Below are 26585 nucleotides of genomic sequence, written 5' to 3'. Positions count from 1 at the left end.
ACATTTAAATACAAATGTGGTTTACACTGTAGGTTTATTTTTATTTTTCTGTTACGTATAACAACATAACTAGCATGCATACAACAACACTCCAAAATAGCTTTCTCTTTATCACAACAATGGTCTTATACAAAAAAACACATCGGTCTAAAATGTTTTTGAATTTAGTGTGTATTTTGTAATTATAGATTTGCCGCCAATCTCACCCCTCCACACTACCCTTTTCCATACTGCGACACCCATTTTGATGTTTATGTGACTGGAGTGTGCTTCCTGCAGCGAGGAGCTCAGGCCTACCTCATTTTTGCCTGGCAGGTCAGCCGCTCTGTGTTTCAGTCTGAAGCCGTTGGCTGCTACTGAACCGTTTGGCTCTTTTCTCTACTAGCGAGCAACCTACAATCTAGACCCAACTGTCCTTTCAGCTCATTTTTAAGGGGATTTATCTTCATATATGCCCGTGTATCCAAAACACATCGGTCATTGGGGATTCCTAGCACCGGTTGGCCGGGTCTGAAGGCCGTTATAACGCTTTTTTGAGGTTTAATTAGAGCTAGAAAACAACGGTGGTGGAGGAGGAGATTCCATATTAGGAGCACAGAGGAAAAGGCACCCCCCTTGTGTGATTTGGAGCTTTCGGTGAGTGTTTATCTTCATTTTATGCTATTACTGCTGTTATAAGTTGTACTACCGTGTAGCAGGAGCACGTATGACTGTATATACGAGGTTTGGGCAGGTTATTGCGCTGTTTTGAACGTTTATTTTTATATTTTCTCTTGTGATGGGGGATGGGCAGCGTCAGTGCGTGAGTAGGCGCGCGCACCGTGCATGTATTCGTAGGGTAGCTCGTGGTTGGTTTGTGTTTGTGAGCGCGCGCTTCCTTCCTGCAACTACTGCTAGCTTTGAATTAAAACCACTTTAGTGTTTTAAAAAAAAAAATTAAATCTCAACCATAACGTTATCTTTATATCATGTGTGTTATTTTACAATATTTAACATTGGGAATAAATTATTTTTTGTTAATAATCTAACTTTTTACTTAACTAATTAATTTTAGTTAATACATTTTTCTGGAATGTATTAAAGGTGTTATTTCTTACTTACTTTAATTACACTTTAAATGCACTTTCTAACAGTTTATCATAACTCAAATATCAGTTAGTATTGTTAAAAACAACAACAACAACAGTTTTTGAATAGTAATGAATCAAAACTGAAACTGTAGTTTTACAGTGGCATATTGTCCCATAATTGTAGGCTACTTACCCTAAAGATAGTTTGGCTTTGCTTTGGTTATTACCACAGTTAAAGATAAGGTTGCTGTTTAACATTGATTGTCTGCAACCAACAGTAAATACATACACATGCCACAATACACAGTTTTTAATTCTACTATGTATTATTTTATTACCTTTTGTGTCATTTTTATTCAAAGCTTTCTACAGTTCTTTGCAGCTGGTTGTTCCAAAGCCATGGGTGGTGTGGGGGAGGGGTGGAGACACACACACACACACACACACACACACACACACACACACACACACACACACACACACACACACACACACACACACCCACACACCCACCCAGGAGGGCCACTTGCCAACCTTGTGAAGCTCAACTCAATGACACAATGTACCAGTCCCAGATAAGCCTTCAGTATCTGTGCTAGCAAGGAAAAGGCTGCTAATTCAGGTTCTGTGTAACCACACTCACAATTAACAGACTAATTAGGTTAATGTATTTTGGGCGGGAATTGAAATTTTAAATCAAAATTGGTTATTTAATACATTTTGATTGATACTGTTGCTCACTTGAGTTATTTTCAGAGTTTATATAACAAAAGCACAACATCCTAGTCAATGGTTGCCTTTAGTTATTGTAAGAATGTCGGACATCTTTTACTTCTGTTTGTCTTTGTTATTAGGTATCTAGCTGGTTGAACTTCTTGAATAATGTAATTTATTAGCATTTTTTTCTGATTTCATATGAAATAGTTAACCTTGACTCTTTTTAAAAAAAACAAGAACACTGACTACTGTGTAATTGTTTTCTCTCACATAAAGGCACAACATATGTGCCTATCGGCTGCCTGTCAGTCTTTGTCTTGTATTTACATGTTATGTATTACAGAGGCTGTGAGTCTACACATCCTCAATCTTATTGTGAGCTTGCTTTGAGGTGGGACACCTGCCAGTCTCACAGTTAGTTTCGTGGTCACTGATGTATGTGATGGGGAAATAAACACTTTGAATAAACTTATATTGCAGAATAGAAAGTAATAGAACTGAAGCTATGAACGTCTTTTTATTTTGTTAGTACATGAGCCTGGTGTGAATTTATCTGTGTATCCTGGTGTCATTAAGCTTGAAACTAAATCCAGTTCATTGAGACTGCTGGGGATAAGCATCCCTAGATATTTGCTCTGTTTTGTTTTTATGTTGTCAACATTACATTTTCACTTATTTTGTGGTTATCATGTACTAGGATTATTATTGGTTATGTACCAAGTTATATCTGTTGAGTTCACTAGTATTAATTGGTATGAGCAGATTCTGCAAATGCAGAATCTGTTGGAAACGGTAATTTGCAGTTGTTAATCGGAGTATGAACAATGACCTGTGCATATACTGTAAGAGTAAATATTGTCCCCAGATATCCAAGTAAGTTACTGGAACTTCAAAAAATTGCTTGTTGTCGCCAGAGACTACATTTTCATCAGACTGAAATCCAAGGGGTTCTGAGATTTCCGAGAACTGTTGGTAACCGTACAAGAAACAGACTCCAAACAATATGTTAGCTGAGCTAGAACTAGTGTAAAGAAGTTGTCCTATTTTCTTCATAGATGACCCACATTAAGACAAGGGTCACACCTGAACATGCAATGTATGTTTTTAGCTATTAATAAAATGGTTGGGGCAGTTAATTGGTTGAATATTTAGAGGAGATATTGGGCTTTTTCGTCTCATTGGCTTTGTTAATGTTGATTATAACAAACTATGTCTCTACTACTTTTTCCGTCATCCATTAGACAACTTCCAAACAGCAGATTTAAGCAAAAATATTTTCCAACCAAAAACACTTCTTTTTTTGGATATAGTCCTTCAATCTGCCTTACCTGGCTACAGCGATACATACAACAGTACCACGTATTGTTTATTATCATTGACACCATCTTATACATATTATTTATTTAGGAATTCATTTTGTGAAATCACCAATTTTCAACCCTACAAGATCGTCGCTTTATAGATTAGAAATGTGATTGTGATATTTGGTTTTGTCCATATTGCCTAGCCCTATTTCGAATGGCTTTATTAAAAACATGTACACTGATTGATAATTATCAGCTTAGCTCTGTTGCCACCTTTTACTTATTGACCATTATTCGTCAGTTTTGCACATTTTCCCTGACTGTACTTTAAGCTGTGTTTCAATGACCATGCTGTATCAGACACCAGAATGCGAAAAGGGGCAGTAAGAGTTATCTGCGGTTTCTTTTGCAGCCTCACTGGGCAATTCAGACAGGGAATAAAGCTATACATTTAAATATTCTGTGGCATAGCTAAGCCGTGACCACAAAGGTCTTTGAAATATAATGTGAACTGGATTTGCTTATTTATCCTCAACGTTGCTGTCCCACAGCAAATGTCGAGCACAGGACACAATAATACAAAGCAGGCAGCTGAGTCATGTTATCTACACAGGACACATTGATTAGTTGGCCTTATTAAATCACAGAGGGAGGACGAGTGGTGGAGTAGTACAGTTATGTAACCAGTGCTCGACAGTGTTGTGAATTGAACAGGGAAAGACAAAATGGACAAAGAAGAGCTGTGAAAATGTATCTGTTAGGTAATAGTGTGACATGAGATGGAGGGACGTACAAAAACAGAACAGCCCCGGATACTGTACATGTTCAGAGATAAGGATGATCAACTGAAAAATATTATAAAAACCAAGCTATGAAATCCACTGCAGTACGATAACGCTTCAGTACAACCTCAAAGATGATTACCGAGTAAAGTTACACCCTGCTTACACATTTCTGTAAAATACATGGTCAAACAAATCGCATGAAACCAGCTTTTCAGTTATATTTCAATGGGTAAAGAGCAGCTAGTAATATCAAGGGTGTCACGATTCTCCTGTAAGCCTTGCTCTGTTCAAGTTGAAATGCAAGCTCAAAGTGTGTGTGTGTGTGTGTGTGTGTGTGTGTGTGTGTGTGTGTGTGTGTGTGTGTGTGTGTGTGTGTGTGTGTGTGTGTGTGTGTGTGTGTGTGTGTGTGTGTGTGTGTGTGTGTGTGTGTGTGTGAGAATAGTTTTGTTTGTTTTTTACAGTAATGCAAAATGAGGTTATGCTAGAGAGGAAATGTATTGTGAGAATGGATGCTTGTTGTTTGGATTTCGAAGGCTACTTTGGAACGATTATCCCCAAGTTTATATGCTGCAGCTAACAGACTACAAGGATACCTTTTATGTTTGTATTTATTAAAACACACAAGCTACAGTACTTGTTATAACCTACGTAACAAACCATGAAATCGTACCACTTCTTAAGGGGTGAATGTTTTTATTTTGTATTGAGATATGAAAATGCAGCCCAGTACCGCAGTTCAACTTTTAACTTAACTGTTTAAAGATGAGATGAGATGTTTGGAGCTTCAACTTAATCCAGCAGCTTCAGTATGAGGCTGTCAGCTCTGTCAGATATTGATTCGTCCTTAGCTTCAACAATGTCTTTGTCAGTCACAACCATGGATGAACCTAAAAAATCCCCAGATCATTCACACCTGGGCCCATAGAGCATTATGCACTTGCAATTTCCTTAAGCCCCGCCTCCAATCCACTGGATCAACTTTTAGACCCTACATCTGCGCTCCTATGATTGGCGGTAAATCGGTTGTATTTCTATGGCGAGAGCGGTGCCGCCCTACTAGGCTGAAGTGAAACCGTTGGCACTGACCTTTTGATTGACAACCAATCAGATTTCAGCTGTGCAAAGTGTGGCAAGCTAGTAGGGGCTGTAACCATAGACGCGATACCTCTAGGGCTGTTTGAGCTCATCTTAGCGGTGAGCAAAGAGCCATTCACGTATCATTTGAAGGCAATTCAATAATTCAAAAAAAGGATGATTGGGGTGTACTTACTGCAAGGTTGGTTTATGTTTAAAAAAATGACGAGGTGACGCATAGTTGCCCCTTTCCCAACCATTTTAAAGCCACGCAGGTCTATGCAGTCATGCAGATGCTGACAGTAGAAATTAGACTTTAGAACCAGATGGTTGTTGGTTTTGCCTTTTTGTCAACCATTACAACCCAAACACTTTGTTCTTCTGTTCTGCAGAAGGTAGTTTGGAAATGAAATGGGTCATAATGGTATTTAAAGAGTAAATTAATTGAATATACATTTGTTTCTTAAATAAATAAGAAATAATATGCTTTATGAAACTCATATAGGATTGCCTCATATTTCTGTCTTTTTTAGTTTTCCAAGAAAAAGCATTAGAGCTCAATGATTAAAGGTTTAAGCGCTCCAACAGCTTTGGAGTAGCTGAAACTAGAAGCCCACACATCCGTGTACCGCACACACACTCAGGCGTGCTCACAAGCGCACACACACATCGTTGACAGCAGTCACATGGTGTGTGTGGCAACCCCAGGGGTCAAGTTCAACATTGTGAAGAATGCGTCTGTGCTCAGTGGCCCTCCCCCTCTTTACCCACAAGGCTTTGAAGTTTACAGGCCTGCAGCCCCTATGCTGCACAGAGACCCGGGTCGTTATGGGTACTCCAGCTTCTGTACCGACCTCTGGAAAATCACTCTTTGATTGGCTGTAAAAATGAAAGATGCTTGACCATCTGATATAAGATCTGAAATATCATTAAAAAAACACGCCTTCTCCATTTCCTATTATGTAGCTCTTGGTGTAAGTAGGTTAGCATATTTTATGAAGTTGATCATTTTTGCTCCCACATGAATAAATCCACTGAATGGAAGTCGCTATGGATAAGATTGGCTAAAAAAAGTGTACTCTATTAGAATACATCACATTTTGTATTGGTTCTGATTATGGCCAAAGATGAGAACTGAGTTACTGCTTGTGATTTATTACAATCTGTGATATTGTCTGCTTTTATTTGAATCATGAATGACCCGCTCTTTAACTGTAAAGTCGTTCTACAGTGACGAGAAGGAGTTTCATCTTGTCTTTTTATGGCTTGATTGAATTTTTGTGCTGCATGTACTAGCATCTAAAAAGCCCATTGTTAGCCTGCTAAAGTCATACAAATCAGTTTCACATTTAGGATGCATTCAGACCAACAACAGTGCCGTGTCAATTGAATTTTATTGCTTAAGTCCTTGATATTTTTCAGAAATGTTGGGTTCCCACTTGAGGTCAATTCAGTAGAGTTGTGTGATAAAAGATTCCACCCTTCTATAAAACAAGGTGGTCTAAATATAGCTGTTGGTGTAGAGTACCTTCGTTGGATGACTAACATGCAACCTGCCCGGTTTCCCTGCACCCTGTGTCCTGATCTCACATTGACTTAAGCTCCCTGACATGTCGACATATCAATCATTCTAGGTTTCTGCGATGTGAGACTCTTGGCCTGCGTCATTGAGCAGTTATGACAAACTTGCGATCATGTTTGTTTGGAGGCATAGGGAAGCCCTGCTCTGTGAAGCAGCAAATGACAAAAACTAAACAAAGCGGTATTGTTTTTCACATTCCTTAGATTAATGGCTGTTAAAAACAAAAGAAAAATTCAGATAAAATAAAAAATTATCCACATTTTGGCAATATCCAATGGTCCATTCCAGTATACATTTACAAAATTCTGTGTGGGATCAACAAGTCGAACCCTTTTTTAAATCTTCCGGTAAAAGACTGTTGGCCAGTCAGCTCCGGTTGCCTCTAATGGGGAGCAAAGTTAACATTACCAATAAATGAGATGCACTCTGTACTCATTTTCCCAACTTAAAATGAAAGCAAAAATAATGTTTCTATTTGAAATGCAACCATCCACCATGACCAGGCATAAATAAGACACAAGTTAAGTTGGTAAGTTAATGTGTTGGCACTATGGTTATTATTATTACTATTATTATTATTATTATTATTACTATTATTATTATTATTATTATTATTATTATTATTATTACTATTATTATTATTATTATTATTATTATTATTATTATTATTATTATTATTATTATTATTATTATTATTATTATTATTACTATTATTATTATTATTATTATTACTATTACTATTATTATTATTACTATTATTATTATTATTATTATTATTATTATTATTATTATTATTATTATTATTATTATTATTATTATGATGCAGTAATACAACAAATAATCTGACCTTTCACTGTTACTACACAGATGCTCTTATGCAGTCTGTGTTGGGGCAGCTCTCCAATCTCCTCATTATTTGCTTAATGGATAGAATTGTTCCTAAACCTAATGTTTAACGTTCAAAATTGTTTAATAATGAGGGTTTAGTTCTCCCAGCGGAATCCTTCTAACCACTCATTTCGTTCAGGACTCCCTTAAAGACCAGAGCCTTTTGAGCCTTATCTTTATCAGTAGTCATTTACTTAATAACCCCAGTTCCTCTGATTGCCCCACAGTAAACTTTAGAGTAACCTGGGATGGCATCATATTGCTCATTGGCTGGTGATGAAAACGCCCAAATCCAGCTGGTGTCCCTGTGCTGCCAGAACAGACAAAAGGGGGACAGTGGGCATTCAGCAGCTTCCAGTGCAGTTGACCCGCCAACACAGGGAGCTCTGTGGGTGCAGCAGATCTTATCTGAACTGCTGAACTGCCCGCCGACTGCTGACTCAATGCTGTTTTTGTCAAACATGTTCCATTTGTCCAGTCGATTGTCATTGTGGCTGTTGAGTGTGACTGAAACCTGAGAATGCTGCTGGACTGAGCCAACGGAAGTCTAGCGGACATTTAAAATGACAATTCAAAAAGCTTTATTAGCATGACCTTAACGACATACAGTATTGCCAAAGTTGTACATGTAAATAGATTTGAAATGTACTGTTTAAAATAAGTTCATCAATACAAATTCAAGAATATGTTTTCTTTACAAGGCCCACAATATACATTTTGAGCATAAACTAAAACAATTCATTTACATAATACAAATACAAAACATGCAAAAACCCATTATAGAAAAAGGTTATGGTAATTTCAATATGACACAGTGCTGTCTCTGATGTTGCAATTTAAAGCTGTTTTTCAATGTGGCAAATTACATTATCGTAAGTGAGTTTTAAGAATTAAGATCATTGATTTAAAGAGCAAAAAGTATTTTCTTACCCAAGAAAATAGTGGAAGAAATGGGCTGTAGTAAACATTAAATGGTTTAAAATGAAACCAGAATTTGCATTGGCGGCATAATAGAGTTAACTGTATTTGATTGTATGTCAAACGGTGTGTCTGTGGGATCAGTGGACTTTGAAGTTGCATTAACACTTTTCAGCCAGAACATTACCATTGTTCAGCGTCATGAGGGGCCACCACTCTTGCTCAAAATATAAACAATTTAGTTCTAGGGATGGAAATTCGTACAGATTCAAACACAAGCTTTGTCAGTGTTGACGCATAAAGCACCAGTAATGTGAAATTGGTAGCGTGTGCTTCTAAAAGCAACCTTGTGTTCCCATTAGTCTTCTGCCGGTACGGTGGGAGATGGTGCACGGATACCTGAAGATATGACAGCTGGCCTGCTGTTATCTGTGCAGCTCTGCTACCGCTCTTCCTGCTCAATTCTCCGTATGCTGATTTTTCTGCTTCATGAGTAACTTCAATTGATCATACTGCTAAGCACGTCAACCTTTCCGATCTTATGTGACACATAAGTAGTGATTGAGATTAGGCAAACGCAAAACTGATAACTGTTAATTACTTGCTTTACATTTCAAAATAATCAATCATTTTACATTTTGTATGTGAAGATATAGAGAGAAAGGTGGAGGATTTATTTTTCCATAGCTTTGACCTAACCAGGACATCTTTATTGCAATTCTGATGATGTTCATTTATTCTTTCTCATAAAGTACATAAAAAATAATAATATAAAAGCCAAATATCTAGGCTTTCATATAGCTAGCATGTTGCAGAAAAAAGGAAATGCTTTGACTTTAAAATACTAAATACTCAATAGAGGCTTTTATTGAACTCCTTTAGTGTATAGAACGATAGACTTTTATTATTTGTTTGCCTAATAAAGGAATAGTAGAAAAGTCTTATTGATGTTATTTTTATTGCATGAGGTGGTTTTTAGTTCCTTTTATCTTATGTAAGGTAATAATGAAATATCAATCAAACCTATTGACTTTATATGGCAAATCAGACATGTCAAAGAATTCAACACAAGAAAATTGGCTTCGTATTATTAGATTTATTCATCAGCTATAACTTCATTTTCGGGTGGATGACATTTTTTGCTGGTAGAAATTGTTCAAATTGTACTTCTGATTTCTAATAATGTAACGCAAATGTAAAAAGGTCTCCGGACTACATGGCTACATTAGTAATATCCATAAACACCTAGACTAAAGCCGAATACATGTGTTTTCTTGAAGCTCTCCTTTTATGCAAAAGCCTATTTTTCATGTCTTTATACGTTTATATGTGTCCCCTCTGTGTTAAGAGATTCGGAAGGATTCAGGAAAAATGACTTTTGTCTCTGTTTTTGTCCTGATCCATTTACTGTATATAGTAACCTGTCTGAAAATGAGCTGATCAGAATTAGGCCACTTTGTGACGTCCCAATGTTTTTAAAAGAGTTATGCAACCATTAGCCAATAACTCGCCTACCTCATCACCTGATATCCCTCTACAAGCACCTTTTATTTTCTGTGGAGGGGCGTGGACAACTTCATTTCCACAGGGGGGCTTTGGCGCAGAGGACTAGTGCGTTGTTAGTTAGATCAGGGGAGCACAGGTTCAATCCCCACTAGAGTCAGCATGTCAAATGTTTCAACAGAAATGAGTGTATGAAATTAACAATTAACAAGTAACGTAATAACAGAGTATTATTATCTGTTTGACATTTCAGGCCTGTACTATCTGAGACCTATACTATATGGTTGAAAGAGTATGATAAGGGACATTTACATTGTTGCAGAGTAGTTGTAGTTCCCTAATGGTGGTTTCAACATCATGTTAGCAGTAAACTCAAAAATAGTAGCATCTAGGGCCAGCCTCCACACAGTGGAATGTTTTTTTTATTATTATATAAAAAACTATTGCAAATAATATCTCCAAAAAATAATGTAGTTAACGCATAATGATTCTGTGGTTTTGTAAGAAGCAATAGGTTACTATTTAAAATAGAATCTAATTAGCCAGGCATGCTAACCTTTGTAGCTTACATTACATCATATAAACACACTCGCATGATCCATTCCTTACATTTTTCATTATGCGACTCAAACTTTATCCGGGAGCATGGGCTCCTACCAACCCATGTACCGCTGATGTAAAAAATATACCAATGAGCTAATTACGAAAACCACATCCGAAGGTTGCCAGCTTACATGCTTCAGCATTACTGCAAATGAAAGAGCTAAAGCCCATAATGTCCCAGAGGCTATCTCAGCCACTAACAGGCTCCCTGTGACTTTGATTTAGTATTTACTCGACAGGGCTTCTCCCTTTGATGAGGTGACACTGCAGCTTGTCTACGTCCTGAGACGGGGAGAGACAAGGTGTATTTAACTCAAGCTAAATGTCATGGGATCCTCGCAGTGCTGTGGCTTTTGTTGCATTATTATCAGGCAAAGCCGGGCCTGAGCACTGCTTCAAAGGATAAAGAAGATAAAGCTTGTATGAGAATAGGACTGAGCTCATCATAGATGTGGTGTTAACATGTACTCAGTTATATGACCAATGTTTATGATGTGGAATCTTTCGTTGAGTTAAAGGCCTGTGGTCCAAACGCTCTGCGTATACACAAGGAAGCAGAGGTTTGATGTCTTCTGGAAGGTGTCACGTTACAGTGGAGGCTGGTTGTTATGTCTGACATGGATTACACTGTCTGTTATATGAGACAGGAGAGATGTAAGGGGCTGCCAAATAACCTCTTTAATGCCAAGGGAGAGGGTGAAAAGGAATGGGTGGCAGAAGCTCGTCCCGCAGAACCTTGTTCAGTGGAATGGTTCCTAGAGAGGTGCCAGTTCGCCTCCAAGAACAGGAATTTAAGAGAAAACCAAAAGTGTTGTGTGATGCTGTATTTTGCACTTGTGGTTTTGTTTTTTTGTCGGCAACCCTGCTGTGTCCGGTTACTTTCCCATATGCACCAGTGCTAGAGAAGAGCTGATGGCCTTAATGTTAAGTGTTTTAGTCTTTTTAAATCAAGCTTTAAGTTTAGTGTGACGTTATACAACTATTTATTTACAAAGTTGACAACCATGCCTGTCTGTATTACATGTTGACAGTAATATTTTTGTGGAAGAAAATATCCTGGTAAAGTTTTTAAAAATATTTACAAGATATTCCTGAATGGTACCAATCAACAATTGTAAAAAGGCTTTCCCTTAAGAAACACACTCTAACACATTCATGTTGCACAGTTTACTCAGAGTTAATATGATTGCTTTGTCTGTGTCTCTTAGGTGTGTTTGTGTATTGGTGGGGGGCACTATACAATATCCGTTTAAGCCTTCACATTTTACAATGGACACGGAGGAAATTAAGTTTCAAAAATGGAAAAAGTCAGCAATAACTCATTCACACACATTTGTGCACTGATGGCAGAGGAGCCCTGCAACCGCTCATCAGGAGCGATACACATTCATACACACCATTGGGTATGCCTTGTGGAGCAACTTGGGGTTTAGTATCTCGCCTAAGGGCACTTCTACTTCTTCTACTTCTAGGGCCCGGGGATCGAACTAGAATATTGTGCTAAGCAACAGCTCAAAGAAACGTTTTAATCGCCTACAGGTGTTTTGTGATTGTGTATCTGACATTGGATTTATTCTTTCAAACCGCGTAAGATCCTACAATGCCTATGTGATCACTTGCTTCACAACACAGTACAGTTCCTCAGGGTTTACCCACTAGAGCTACAGCTCCACAGACTGCTGTTGTTGTTCTGCCACTGTTAGAACAGGAACACACAAAGCAATGTGCCACTGCTAATACTGAGAGCAGCTTTGGGTTGTGTTCACTGTGCACCATTACATTTACAATAGGTGTGGTAGTGACAGTTGTGTAAATAGTTGGCAGTGTAGTCACCATCAGTATGTTGTATAGTCCTGATATGCCATGGTGTGAAAAACACACGTTTCATCAAGATAATAATAAAAATAATATATAAATTACTTAGACAATACAATATTTATCAATATCCTCCAGCACGCTACAAGTTCGCAAAGGATATGAGACTATATGCCCATTTAACACATCAGTTATGAGCTCATGAAAAGTAACCAACTATAATCTGACTATTGCAACGTGCAATGCAAATTTCAAGACGTATCATAAGGTATGATTGTTTTCTCATTCCATCGTTGATTTTAAATTGTTGCATCCCTTACATGTGCGCAACCTTTCAGCATCAGAAGGAAACAACAGCATTTACAATATTTTACAGCTACATAAACTTGTTGATCAATATTTTGGGCGTATACTCAACATCTCTCTGCCGACCAGTATATCGGGTACATTACAAGTCCTCAAAATAATATTGGAGTTGACCTTCTGAATCTGAAATGATACCTCAATATTGACTTATACAGCCAAGATAAATATAGACTGATCTCTAGTGTCAGTGTGTGAGCTTATCAATATATTTTAAATGGATCTGTATTGACTCGGGCAAAGGATACAGCTGAGGTCATTTCTGAACCTTTTCTGATTATAAAACATTGTGCTCTGGGTATCGCACAATTGAGAATTGTTCTTGTTAAAACTATTCCAATGTCGATACATACATGAGCCGTGCTTGGTTAAAATGAATCTGGCTGGTGTTCCTGTCCTCTAATCTCTAAATCAAAGGATTTCATTTACTTCTGGAGCCTCTTCATAGAGTGGTGCAGGATTAAGTCCTACAACCACAGCACTTCCAATCCCCTCGTCTCAATTTCAACAACTTTTTGAACATTTAGAAGTGTAAAATAAGTTGTGGTTTTAACAAGTTAAAGACATTCCACGTTTTGTTCTACGACATATAATACTTCACTTGTGAATGTCAGAAGCTAACTAACTAAATCAGGCTCTTAAACGTCATCACGCCAAACATTAGCCGCCTTTAGCTTAGCGATCTTGATGCGCAGCCATTAAACTGTGATGTAGTTTGTAGCCTAACCTTAGCCAAATTAGCTAGATTGTTAAGTGATTTTGAAATGTAATGAAATTTGCCATTGCTATTTGTCGTGGGGCCTCTGCGACTCTTAACTCCCTGGCCAGCCTATAACATTTCGTCACCACAGGACCACTTTATCTACCTAGTTAGTTATTCTGTGCGTTCCTAAAGAGCTGCAGTGCATCAATGTTTCACGTTGAGCTTTCTATGTAGCAGAAGCAGTTGGGCATAGGTTGCACATTAGCCTATATTTAATAACCTCATTGCATGTAATGAATAAATACTTGTGTGGCATGCCCACTCTCAGCTCCCCCCCTGAGTGGTGCTGTATATAATATTATATCAGATATTTCCCTGTTAAAGTAGTTACTTATGAAGGCAGATAAACGAAACGCGTGTTTCATATTTCATGTCCGATTTAGGATAACTACCTGCTTACAAGCCTCATTCCTGTCATGCCACTGACGTGTTCTCCAGCAAGCCCTCGGCAACCCTAAACACTCGAGCACTTCTCTGGCCACACCCAACTACTCCTGCTCTCTTTGTGGGAACATTATCTGTGCACTAAGGCTGCTAGAGAGGAAAAAAGCAGCCGAAAGGACGAGTAAAAGGAATCAAAGTCAGGAAATAGCTCTTCTCAGCGTTATGCAATCACCACTGTAACGCCGCCTCAGTCTGCAGCCTTAATAATCACCACATAATTGATCACCAAAAATAGGACATTGTAGGCTTCACAAAGTGTTGATTGCAAGGTTTTTGCAGCGTATTGCTCTACATTACACAAGGACATCTGCTGTGAATGTCCACAGTGATCATGGTTTAATAGTTTGCTGTGGTCTCCCTCTGTCCTCACACTGAAGAGGTGAACCATTGTTCACGTTTCTCAATGAGTGTCAGTCACATGGTTAGACCATTCAGTCCCCATGTGCTGCTGGCTGGCGCTGCATGGGGATTACGTTACATTTTGATGATTTTGATAAGCCCTTAAGTCACCTAAGCAAGTGACAAATGCATTAAAATCAGCCTGTTTCGCGTGTCTCACAATAAAGCATCTTTCTTCCTCTTTTCCAAAGCTTATTTTAAGACAACCATCATTGTTTCCGTCTGATTCCACTATCAGAGCCCTATTCTTCCATGCCTTTAGCTGCAATATTGTTACCTCTTATTAACACATTATCATCAAAAACTCTGAATGAATGAAATGGTATGAGAGGGTCAATAGGGATCTGCCACGCTTTGTATATGTTTTATTCATACAAATATTTTCTCAATTGATTAACTTTCTTGCAAAGGTGTACGGTGATGCTCCATAGCACCCACTTACATTTGGAGATCAGGAGAAAGCTTTACGTTTTTAAGTTTTGAATATTCTTTTAATTTACTCCTCTTGTACAGTCACATTGCTCAGAAACCTGGAAAATGTGTTTTAGATTAGATTTGGGTACATGATAGTTGTTTTTGAAACATGACCTCGGATATTATGCAGGAGATTTCCCACAAGTTTATCAAAAATAGTTGATAAATCCTCTAACCGTCCACTCTGTTGTTGCTGCAGGTTCTGAGCCCATGGTACAAGGCCCTGACTGAACATACTGGTGGGGCATACAGACCTGCTACTGTGGTGAGTGATCCCTCTGTCACATACTTTCACCTGCCTATTCACACCAGAGGTTTATTTTCTAAGCCCTGACAACACAAATGACGTTCATTTCCAAATGATGTCTGTAGTTTTTAACTGATATGATTTGATCTTTGTATTTCTAAAGTTGTTGTTTGCTCTTGGTAAAATTAACATCTCCCTTTTACGAAACAATTCTGATACTTGAATCTATATAGATCACATTAACATTTGAAATAGCTTTTATGTTATTTGTGAGGTGCTTCATTGTCCCTTTGTCACACCTTACTTATAAAGTTGCAGAATCTTTAGAAACATGTTGCTTTTGTTTCATATGCATGTTGTTCTGTGGAAAGAAGAAAGAAGTCTTTGTTCTAAAATGATTCAGCCCACAGTATTGATTCACTTCAGCTTGTACGCTGCTCCTCTTCCAGATTGTGCCCCCATTCGGAAAACACATCACAAATATTTTAGACATTTCTCTAGTGTGTACAAAAGAAAGTGTAACATTTGTCCCTGCTTAACCCTGATGCTCAGAGCATCTTTAGTCCCTCCGAGCTGAAGAATCAGAGGAATGAATATGCAGAAAGTGAGCTATTTAAATAGAGAAAAGAAATGAGTGACAAAGCCTGAGTTTACATTTTCTACGGCTGTGTTTTCAATTGTCCACACTTCTATCAGAGATACAGATAAATCTATCTCTATCCATTTAGTTTTCAGTTGAGTTTTGAATCGCTTTTGTCATGTTATTTGTGAGGTGCTTCTTTGAGGTACTGGGCAGTTAATGGCTTATACATACTAGGTTTCCTTTTGGCTTAAACCCTGTATAAAGCAATTAAAACCCTATACAATACATATTTAGCATTTGAGACATGATGTCATGTTGGATATTCAACAAAAATGCACAGGATCTCAGGATGTTGAACATCTCCACATATAATGCATTTCAGTACCGATGTTTTACCAACAACAGAAGACGGAAAGAAACACGTTGTTGTCTAAAGGCTTTCAAACCTGTGGTTGATTTGGTCTGATCCCTACTGATGGTTGAGTTGGTAAAGTTGTTGTTTCAGCGTTGGTGTGGTTTGTTTTAAGAGATACATGTACAATCAGGTTAAATATTGCAATGCTGGCATTATTTGCGATAACTGAGCAGGTATTAAAATATACCTAGCTCTGCTTTTTCTGTTGCTGGCAGGATTTTGCCATGTTGTTCCTCAAACAAGTTGACATTGTGATTGCAATGAAAATGAATGTGTTGTGCATGTTATGTGTGTTATACACAAGAAAGTAAACAGTGACATGGTTTGCCACTGCTACTCTAGTCAGACACATTCATTCCCTGTTAGCTGCTAGCAACGGTTGGTCCCAGTACGTAGGCTGCACCTGGCTAATTGATAGAATGCACTGTGTAGTCGGGTCAGATCAAGGTTAAAGTCTCTATCACACAAAGTGTCATTGTTGGGGCCATTCGGACCAAATTTCCCATTAACCCTGTTGCTTCCTGTAACCCTGTATTTCTTTTTTGCTTTTGTACCCGTCCGTGATTGCGAGAAAGTTTGAAAGCCTCAGTTTGATTCTCATTAGAAGAGCAGCGCACACTTCCTGTTTTCAACTGTTAAAGGATCCAACAGACTTCCTGTGAACTCTGCACAGCAGTTCACAATGTACAATGCAGGAAAGCCCCCACAGAAGCTACCAGTCTCCATGGTGATGCTCATGTTTATTTACACTTGGACAACCAAGGTCTTTCTGCCTGACTTCTGGTGACATTGTTCACTTGCTTCTCTGGTTGAAGCAAGATGTTTTTCTGTGACACAGACACTGTCCCCCCCCCCTCCCATTTTGGCAACACGCTGTGTTAATGTCAGCCGTATGGAAGGCTTTGTTCTCCTCGCTCTACGGCTTCAGCTCTGCTTGTTTAATTCATTCATAAGTCAGCCCTGTTCTCACTCACCCAGTGTGTACTTCACATAAATAGCCTATACGCACTAGTCTCACTTTCATAACAGAAAAGAAACCAAGAATGGAGTCATTTTTGCATAAAGCGCAGGAAATTAATACTGAAGAATTACTTCAGTTTCTAATTGCAGTTATATTTCTGATAATGTGATACGATCCACAATATTGGATGGATAGACCATTTAAGCATCTTTTATTCTCATTGTCACTGAAAAATATTTCTATAAACTATCATGATGAAATGTTTTTGTATCAAAGACTTTTTGTATGGTAATACAGTACACAAAAGTGAGTACACCCCTCACATTTTTGTAAATATGTTATTATATCTTTTCATGGGACAACACTGAAGATATGACACTTTGATACAATGTTAAGTAGTCAGTGTACAGCTTGTATAACTGTGTACATTTGCTGTGCCCTCAACACACAGCCATTAATGTCTAAACTGCTGGCAACAAAAGTGAGTACACCCCTAAGTGAAAATGGCCAAATTGTGCCCAATTAGCACTTTTCCCTCCCCGGTGTCATGTGACTTGTTAGTGTTACAAGGTCTCAGGTGTGAATGGGGAGCAGGTGTGTTACATTTGGTGTTATCGCTCTCATACTGGTCACTGGAAGTTCAACATGGCACCTCATGGCAAAGAACTCTCTGAGGATCTAAAAGAACTGTTGCTCTACATAAAGATGACCTAGGCTATAAGAAGATTGCCAACACCCTGAAACTGAGCTGCAGCACGGTGGCCAAGACCATACAGCGGTTTAACACGACAGGTTCCACTCAGAACAGGCCTCGTCATGGTCCACCAAAGAAGTTGAGTGCACGTACTCAGCGTCATATCCAGAGGTTGTCTCTTGAACATAGACGTATGACTGCTGCCAGCATTGCTGCAGAGGATAATGGGGTGGGGGGTCAGTCTGTCAGTGCTGAGACCATACGCCGCACACTGTATCAAATTGGTCTGCATGGCTGCTGTCCCAGAAAGAAGAATCTTCTAAAGAAAGCCCGCAACCAGTTTGCTGAAGACAAGCACACTAAGGACATGGATTACTGGAACCATGTCCTGTGGTCTGATGAGACCAAGGTAAACTGATTTGGTTCAGATGGTGTCAAGCGTGTGTGGCGGCGACCAGGTGAGGAGTACAAAGACAATAGTGTCTTGCCTACAGTCAAGCATGCTGGTGGGGGTGTCATGGTTTGGGGCTGCATGAGTGCTACTGGTTGTGGGGAGCTACAGTTCATTGAGGGAACCATGAGTGCCAGCATGTACTGTGACATACTGAAGCAGAGCATGATCCCCTCCTTCCAAGATGACCACTGCCTTGCTAAAGAAACTGAGGATAAAGGTGATGGACTGGCCAAGCATGCCTCCAGACCTAAACCCTATTGAGCATCTGTGGGGCATCCTCAAACGGAAGGTGGAGGGGCGCAAGGTCTCTAACATCCACCAGCTCCGTGATCTCGTCATGGAGGAGTGGAAGAGGATTCCAGTGGCAACCTGTGAAGATCTAGTGAACTCTATGCCCAGGAGAGTTAAGGCAGTTAAAATAATGGTGGCCACACAAAATATTGACACTTTGGGCACAATTTGGCCATTTTCTCTTAGGGGTGTACTCACTTTTGTTGCCAGCAGTTTAGACATTAATGGCTGTGTGTTGAATTATTTTTAGGGCACAGCAAATGTACACTGCTGTACAAGCTGTACACTGACTACTCTACATTGTATCAAAGTGTCATATCTTCAGTGTTGTCCCATGAAAAGATATAATAACATATTTACAAAAATGTGAGGGGTGTACTCACTTTTGTGAGTATGTGGAATCAGGATTTGAAGGCTTGATTGCAGTCACAATACATTATTCAGTATGGTATTTTGAATAATTCATTGTACAATCCTGATACAATTCCAAAGAATTCTGGTCTTACAGGAATAAATTATCTTCTGTGATAATAATCTTTAACACACAGATAAACAAAAATGAACACGTGATGTCACAGGAGCATTTTGGTCTGTTGCCGTGTGATTTTATCCTAAATGTTTTGTGCTTGCTTTTTTTTATTGCAGTATCTTCAAACGGAATTTAAATCAGTGATCTTTAGGGTAGGAGTTAAAGATAAACAACACACCGGTTTGTTTGTGCCCTGCAGAAACCTTTCTCCCCCAAAACAACTCACACTGACTCATTCTATTATCTTGCACATGTAAAATGATTTTCATGACCTTGGGAGCGAGACAGAATGACACAAATGACTACACTTTCTTGCTGGTTTTACAAAAGAGTGTGCAGGGATCACATTTATGTTGAAATGCATCTTTAGAAACATATTGCTTGATTTTAGGATATCTTTTTGTGTTTTATTCCTGTTGATGTGTGAAAAATAGAGAAGAAAGAAGTTCTAAAATGATTCAGCCCACAGTTTTGATTCACTTCAGCTTGTACGCTGCTCCTCTTCCAGATAGTGCCCCCATTCAGAAAACACACCAGAAATATTTTAGACATTTCTCTAGTGTGTCCAAAAGAACCGTAATATTTGTCCCTGCTTAACCCTGATGCTCGGAGCGTGTTTAGTCCCTCAGAGCTGAAAAATCAGAGGAATGAAATGAAGCTATTTAAATACAGAGCACACATGGGTGACACAGCGTGAGTTTACATTTGCTATCGTTCCATTTTCATTTATCTGCATTTCTATTAAAGATGCATCATTTTGCACATTGGAAAGTTATCAGTGCCCTGCACTCAATCTCCTACCATCTGAAATATGGCAAACACTTTTTGTCAGACTTTTAAATGCATTTCTTGAATTAACTGCGTAATAAATCGTCAGTATCAGGTTATGAAGGCTGTGTGTGAGAAACAGCCTTGTGAGTTCATAAAATGACATTACTTTATTGTAATGCAGCTTTTAAAACCGGGTAAAGTAACCAATATGACATATTACAATTATGATTGCCCAGCCCAAAAACAGGGTAAATGGCACAGATAAGATTGAGATATATAAAGACTAACTAAGGCTAGCGTTTTTCTAGTACACTATGAAATTAACAGTTAACTCGCCAGCTACCTTGATAACCCTGTGAATAGTCCCCATCCCCCGTTCTAGACAACTTTATAAAGTTGTGTGGATCACCATAGCTTAATACTAAGACGTAAAACTTGTCTTCTTAATGTGGTCGTCTTTTTGTTGGATATTATTGTTCATCAGGAAGAGCTGATCATGGGACTGCAGCTTCAGTTTCTCTTTCTGTACACCCCCCACATGCACCAACGGAGCTCTGTTTTATCAAGCAGTCATTTGACAGTTCTTGTACATGACTTTGTTTTTATACAAACACTGATTTAAGTAAGCAATGTGTCTTCTCCTCTTTCTGGAAGTCGTGTGCTGTACAGGTGATGGAGTAAACCGCATCCTATTCTAACCCCAGTCTCCAGCCTCGCTCATGAAGTCACCTAATACGTCCAGCTGTCAATAAATCGGCTCAACCTGTCTGTGGCCCTCCCTGTGCTTACACCGTCTGTTACTGGAAATAGAAACTCATCGGGTTCTTAGAGGCTATGTGGATTACAAGCTTACTACAATAAAACCACTCTCAATAACTGAAAACAAGAACTAATCTGGGACGTCATCAAAGAGTAAAGACTTTCTGCGGAATCAATTCATTAGCTTCTGTTTGGTGATGTGAGATGTTGCTCTTGTATATCAGTCAAAGACTACCTGAAACATGTCAAGTCGGACATATTAGGATAAGTGTCATGAAGGATAATGACCTTGTTGTCTGTCAACTGATTCTTAGGCTGCTAATGTCATTACGTCCATGCTGAAGCTAACTGTTTTGTCCGCAGAGGCTCCCTTTTCAATAAATATGTTGATGGCATGAGTTAACCTCGCTGTAGTTTCCATTTGAGAGAACCATTTATATGTTTTAGAATCAATCAGCGATTTAAACCGTTCATTATTATAATTGCTAGTTTCGTGATTACATTACAGGCAATGCGCTCAAACCTGATTGGTCTAACAGAAACCAGACCACCTGCAATACCAACATGTTACCCCATTGCCTACCATTTTGCAATAATATACCTAAAGCTCACAGACGCCGTATAGGGAAATGTCAGGTAGAATCTAATTGCAGTGAGGCAGTTCTTTTGGGTCTTTTTGACAGCATTGAATCTGCCTTTCGACCATGGAAACACGATCCAGTTATCAAACATCTTGATGTCACCAAGTGTTCCCCCTGTACCATAATGATTTAACCTGGTAAAACAGCTCCACCTGGATCTGCTGGGCTGTATTCAGAGTCATATCCAGCCCCACTATGTGAATTACAAAGCAACCAGTAACCATGTCTTGTTCCTGATCATGCACCAGACTTCACCTTGTAAAGAGATTCTTTAAGTGATTGGACTTCTGATTGGGGGGATGTCTGCTCGCAGTGAGATAACCACTGCTGATGGAGCGTCCCTCACTGACCTGCTGTCTTCAGATGCACACGCGCTGCCTACAGCAGGTTTAGCTGCTCGTCAAGCGGAGCTAGCTGGCTCTGCCTACATGCTACCATCTGTCACTGACAGACAGCTAGCCTCACTGACCCAACACAGGCCATGTGAGGCAGAGCTACGCCTGCCAATGCAATCTCTCTAAGAGAGCAGTAACCATGGAGAGGGGGAGGGGAGACACAATTCCCTTGTCACTGCACCTCACACAACTTCACTGTGGAATAAAATAAAATGTAATGGGGTTTACAGTTCAGCAACAAAGCTTAATACGTAATTCAATACAGATATCTGTTTATGAATGCAGAATATGTTGGAAAGGATTTAGGCATCAGAAAGGTTTTGGTTACTGTTTCTGGTCTGAGTATTATCACCAGTCATGTTTGTGCATGTGTTTGTGGAATGCTGGTACAGACATTAATCCTTGTGGAGGGCAAAAGAGGCAAAACACATAGGCCAAAATGCAATCATGATACATAAAACAATCTGTCTCATACGTCCTCTCTAATCTCTGTTCCAGTCTTGTGTTACAGACAGAAAACAATGACTGGTGCACAACAGCAAAAGTCTTGCTATGTTCCAAGATTGTTAAACTTAAACAACTTAATATTAATGTATGTATGTACGAGTAAGAAGCAAAACATTTCCTCACTTTGAAAGTAACAAAAGAAGTGCTAGCTAACAACCAGATTGCTAATGCTCCTTTTCCACCAAACCGGATCCGGTTCAAGATCCAATCTTTTGCTGTTCTGGCGCTTTTCTGGTTCTGTCCTGTAGCACCCCTTGTGTTTCCACCGCTCAGAGGCCGATTGGAGCTCAAGTGGAGCTGCGTCATTGCCTCATCGTTTGCGTCATGACGTAACCGTTTACGTGCCTCTTATGACTGATTCATATTCACTGTCTGACTGTCGCACGAGCAGCTGATGCATACCCCCCTTCCCCATAAGTGAATGCGTTTCCGTCTGAAGTGACGCTGTTTGGCATCACAACGCTGTTATGAAAGTGTCTCTGGCATTGGACAGGTGATGTTAGCATAGCAAGCGAGGCTACTCTGACTATCTTGACTACTCTGCTATCCTGTTGTTGCATAAGCTGTTTTCTACAAGCATATTTTACCGGCGTAGTTTTCGTTAGGATTGTTTTTCTGATGGCAACCTGTGTAGCCCATGTATTGATTCCATCCGATAGCTGTAATAATACAAAACAACAGGAGAACGTCTGCCTGCTGTTCCCAATGATCAATAACAGTGAACGGATGGTGATTACAGTAAGGTTTAATAAACAGCATCACACTGAGCCTGGTTAGTGCTGCCTGACTTTATAAAGTGTGTTTTTTATAAGTGTGCGGTCGCTAAAAAGAAAACAGATCTTTATCGGCTCCAGCTCCGGCTCCAGGTTGGTGGAAAAGCGGCATAAGAGTTAAACTGCTTTTATCAAATGGTCTTCTGCCACACCAACAAAAGTACACAATCAGAAATGTAACAAAGACTTATCAAGCCTGACTCGAGTGGCACCTCTTGAGGACATTTCTCAGACTGCACACAGCTCCCTTTAGAGACACTAAAGGCTTTATAGTAAGTATAGTATAGCAAGGAGACTACGGGAGCCCCCCTGTGACATCAACATCAAACACACCACCTTCTTTAAGGAGTGATGGGCTGTCACCACATGTATATTTTCATAGTACAAGTTTTGCACATTTGCAGTACTTTTTTTAAATGTATACCCACAGCTCTGGGTTGCTGCGATCTTACAGTTAACCATATCTATTTTCTATTCACATTTTTGTCGTATTTTGCCAGGTACAGCAACAGTTTCTATGTGTGACTTAATCCAGGACTGTTGGATGTGTTTTAATGTAAGAGACTGCGAAAAATATTGCCTTAAATCATCCCACCCCCCTATGCCTGAATTTCTTTTCTGAGAACATGCTCACCATCCGGTCTCAGACGGATTCTTTAAATAGGAATGAGCCCCATTTCTCCACCTGCGAAGTAGAATGAGAGCAGCAGCAGCCACAGCTTGGGTCTTCCTTATGTATTGATGCAGCACAAGCTTCAAAGAACATGAAACCAACACGGAGGATATTTTTATCACAGAGAGGGGACACACACACACACACAAGAACACACACACACACACAACACACACACACACACACACACACACACACACACACACACACACACACGCACACACACACAGAACACACATGGTGCAGTGAGACGCAGCACTGTGTGGCAGTTTCCTCTTCAGGGTTTATTATAGGGTTTTATTTTCCCGGTTGCCATTTAACACATATGTCTGTAACATTACAACAATGAAGTGTTCTTCAACAATGAAGTGTTCTTCAGTGTTGTGCATACATATATTATATTCATTTTAAAAAATGGCCATACACATAATACCATAAATATAAACAATTAGTGTCATAAAATACAATAACTTATAGCTCACATGATAGTGTCCCCGGGCACTGCACGATAGCTGCATGCTCCTAGTACTAGGATGGGTTAAATGCAGAGGACCAATTTCACTGTGTGTGCTCTGCTGTGTGCATGTATGTGACTAATAAAGAGGGTTTCATCCTCCGACTCTTCTAGTGTCATAAGCATTGTATTGCAGAATTGTGTCCATGAGAAGGCTAAGCAGATAAATACAGTATGATATTTTGTATTCTGTGTTCCTAATAAACCTACATTTGGTGTACATAAGGCATGTACAGGCAGTTAAATCAAGCGCTCCTTGTCCCCTCCCTTAATGTGTTCATATCAGTGGTGCATGTCATTAATGAGTTGCTAAGAGGAACCCTTGATTGATACAAAGTGGAATGTGTTGCGACAGCAGGTAGCGCATTGCCGCATATTGATGAGGTGTAATATTTTCCTCACACCTCTTTGAGTGAGATGAAGCCTTTGATTGGACGTTTCATTAGCCGGTGTTTGGGTTAATGAATTATGTAGGCCAGCTGATTACCCAGCAAAGATGATCTACTTAGTGATATTGATTTCGTATTGTGAGGGATAGCACCCCCCTCTCTCATTAGGAATTCAATGGTCACAATAATACAGGATATTTTAAGCATATGTTTAGTTTTTGTATGCCTCTGTCTCCTTTTCTTTCTGGTTGAGCTGATTTTTAGATTTACTGTAAAGGCCAGTTTGCCACCGGCAGCAGTCACAAGGGGAGAGAAAGAGAGGGAAGAAATGCAGACAGAGATTCCCTTCTCCTCTCCCATCCCCCCTCTGTAAACACAGAGGCTCTCGCTGCAGATGGTGGCTCCACAGCGCCACTGCAGTGGGATGGTGGAGGAGGGAACTGCAGCTCACTGTTTACACAGCGCTGGTCCTCCAGGGCACTGCTGCTGTCAGATGGGATCCAAGTAGAGGGGCTCTGATCTATGACTCAACAGTCTGCAGGTTTCAGGCAAACACAACAGCAGGATTTTACTCAGACTCCCGTCTTAGTTTAACTTGGTCGATTATATAATTTCTTCAATTCTCTAAAGCCTATATGTAGTCTGAACACATAAACAAATCAATACAATTTATTATAGGACATTTCCTTCACCAATGTGTTAGATTCAGCCTTTATTAGTATTTTTCTAAATACAAGAACATTTTCTTATTTTTTTGCAAGGCAATGTCACGTGTAATCTTATCACTGTTTTTTAGTTTAGAGTTTCTCTCACACACTCTCTCTCTCCCCCTCCACCTGAAACGCCTCCAATTGAGTCCTTTTAAAAAAAAACTTCTGTAACATATATTGTCTAGCGCCACAACACATCGTACGTGTTATACTAAGGGGTGGGACATTTCCCACACATCTCTAAGCAGTTGACCGATCACAACAGAGCCGACCAGCTAACCAATCAGAGCAGACCGTGCTCTGGTTTCAGACAGAGGGTGAAAAGAGGTGCTGCAGCACAGGCAGGTTGAGAGAAATAAAGAGCTTTTTGAACATTAAAGCATGGAGACATGTCACATTAGAAGCACAAAATACAAATATGAACCTGAAAATAAGTACAATGTGTCCTCTTTAACATCCATACTAGGGCTGAACGATTAATTGCATTTGGGATAATATCGCGATATGACAAAACGAGATTTTCCAACCGCAAAGGCTGCGATTTGACTTGCGAGCGAGCCGAGCAAAGCAGAGCAGGCAGGGAAAGAAGTCAACGCTGCGCTTGAACCTGTTGCACAATGGCCTCAGGCTCGTCAGAAGAGTGCACGGCTGGAAGTTTGGTACCAAAGAGGGGCGGCTCGTCAGTTGTGTGGAATTATTTTGGCTTTAAAAAGGAAGATGCTGCAACGTCAGGTATTGTGCAGAACGTGCCTCGCTACTGTTGCTACCTCACGAGGTTCACGATTGTAATCACTATTGATTTATTGCTTGTGTTTGTTGAAAAATACATGAGAAGAGGACCTTGATAAAATAATCGCATATTAAATTGTAATATTGAGGAAAAAAATCGCAATTAGATTATTTTACAAAATCGTTCAGCCCTACTCCATACGGATATGTGTGTCAAAAAGTTGTTTTACGTAAGTTACTTCATTTACATCACATACTTAAATGCCAGACCTTACACACCAAACATACTTAATTTGACAGCAAAATATGGCTTATACATAAATAAATACATTCATGTATCTTATGAACCTGAAACAAGATATAAAACCCCGTAGTACTCAGAAGAAAGCATGTTGGTAGTTTACAATGCACGCTGTTTCACTCACTACTGTGCATCCGGCAGCTGTGGCTGTAAATCAATGAGCCTAAAAGTTGCATGTCAGTGTAGTGTGTCTTCATTTGCTTAGAATAACAATACATTTATGGGTTGATTTATGCCCGTAATAAGCTACAGGCACGTTGTACTGCCGCGTATTGATCTTGTCTTCCTTAGAGCCGGTTATCTGACACCCCTGTTAGGTAGATACATACCTAGAGGTCGGCGGTCTGTGGGAGAATGTGAGCTTGCACCTTGTTTTGTCTTCTTAGGATTTTCTTTTTTGTTAAAAATGTATTGACAAAGCAATCCTTCCATTAGCCAACAATGACTTTTTGGCCAGTTTTTTCCTTAAACAGTGATAGTAAACTATACAGTTTAGATCAGGTTATTGTGGTTAATAAGGTCTCTCCCTCCAGCTGCTGCAATAATA

General features: G+C 39.4%; 1 protein-coding gene across 3 annotated transcripts in view; it reads left to right on the top strand.

Annotated features, from left to right (window-relative positions):
- The first annotated feature begins 331 nt into the window (after window positions 1–331).
- tbl1xr1a (TBL1X/Y related 1a) overlaps window positions 332–26585 on the top strand; it is a 40871-nt gene continuing 14617 nt past the window's right edge. The window contains exons 1-2 of one of the 3 annotated variants that reach the window (XM_063891507.1): window positions 332–636; window positions 14902–14967. The gene's annotated coding sequence lies outside the window, so the exon portion shown is untranslated. The remainder of the gene's footprint in view (window positions 637–14901; window positions 14968–26585) is intronic. The other 2 variants (XM_063891505.1, XM_063891506.1) reach the window with 2 other exon arrangements.

This window comes from Eleginops maclovinus, chromosome 9 (assembly GCF_036324505.1).
Source record: "Eleginops maclovinus isolate JMC-PN-2008 ecotype Puerto Natales chromosome 9, JC_Emac_rtc_rv5, whole genome shotgun sequence".
NCBI lineage: Eukaryota > Metazoa > Chordata > Actinopteri > Perciformes > Eleginopidae > Eleginops > Eleginops maclovinus.
Note: the sequence above shows the minus strand (reverse complement) of the source record. Positions and strands in the feature narration are given on the sequence as shown.